Consider the following 1,007-nt stretch of genomic DNA (forward strand, 5'->3'; position numbering starts at 1 on the left):
TGAGCGGCAACGGCATGGAGATTTGGGGGAATCGGGGTGGGGGGCGTGGGCTGGAAGGAGGTGGGGGAGGAAGGAAGGACTAGGACTGGGTTCGGCCGCCGGTTTCAACGGGCTCGTCTTTGTGTGTTGTGCTCGGTCGCTGTTCACGTCGCCGAACGGGGAAATGGTCCGGCGGGTCCTGCTGCTGCCGCTGGTTTTTTTTTTAAGGAGAACTGTTGCCGCTTTATTTAAAGAACAAAGCTCGGAATTTCATCCGAGATAACATCCAACACGAAGTCTGGGGAGCCCCAACCACACCTTACAAAGTTCATCACCTACACCTACTTTTGCAAATTTATGAACGGCAACAGTCGCAGACCTTCGAACCCACGACACTCTAGACTCAAAAAAAGAATTTAACAAAGTTTTAATTTCCTGCACCCAAGGACCAGCCGCCGACAGCTCTTTTGGTGAGTGATTCAACATCTTCACCACTCCTTGACAGTCAAGCTCCATATAAATCTTCTCCGCGTTGATTTCCCTAGCCACGCTTAGAGCTTGCTTACACGACAAGATTTCCGCCGCCTCTGGATCATTGATATGAGGGAAGTGATGACACATTCCCGCCCTGAAGGCCCTATAATGATCTCTCAGTACCGCGCCTCCCTCTCCCTTATCTCTTTGCTTAGAAACCGCACCGTCCGAATTGATCTTGATCCATCCCTCCTTCGGCGGCTCCCATTTTTGCATTACTCGTTCTGCAGCGCCCTTGATCTTTGCTGGATGGATCTCCTTCCATTCCCGCAAGAACGAGTGTACAGACTAGACCACTTCTAGCGATGCACTAATCCTTTTGCCGTCTCTCGCTTCATTACGGGCTAGCCAAAGCCCGTGCACTGCCTGCACCATCGCCTCTTTTTCCTCGTCTGGCGCTTCCGCCAACCAGCCCAGTAGCCAGCTTGCTAAGTTCATATGCGCCTCCATGTGATATGGCGGTATGGGTACCGCCACCCCTTTCTCTAAATTCA

General features: G+C 51.9%; 1 protein-coding gene across 1 annotated transcript in view; it reads right to left on the reverse strand.

Annotated features, from left to right (window-relative positions):
* The window catches only part of LOC119354878 (sister chromatid cohesion protein SCC4-like), a 14,028-nt gene extending 13,904 nt beyond the window's left edge, over positions 1–124 (reverse strand). Inside the window, exon 1 of the mRNA XM_037621626.1 lies at positions 13–124. The gene's annotated coding sequence lies outside the window, so the exon portion shown is untranslated. The remainder of the gene's footprint in view (positions 1–12) is intronic.
* Positions 125–1,007: the final 883 nt, after the last annotated feature.

This window comes from Triticum dicoccoides, chromosome 2A (assembly GCF_002162155.2).
Source record: "Triticum dicoccoides isolate Atlit2015 ecotype Zavitan chromosome 2A, WEW_v2.0, whole genome shotgun sequence".
NCBI lineage: Eukaryota > Viridiplantae > Streptophyta > Magnoliopsida > Poales > Poaceae > Triticum > Triticum dicoccoides.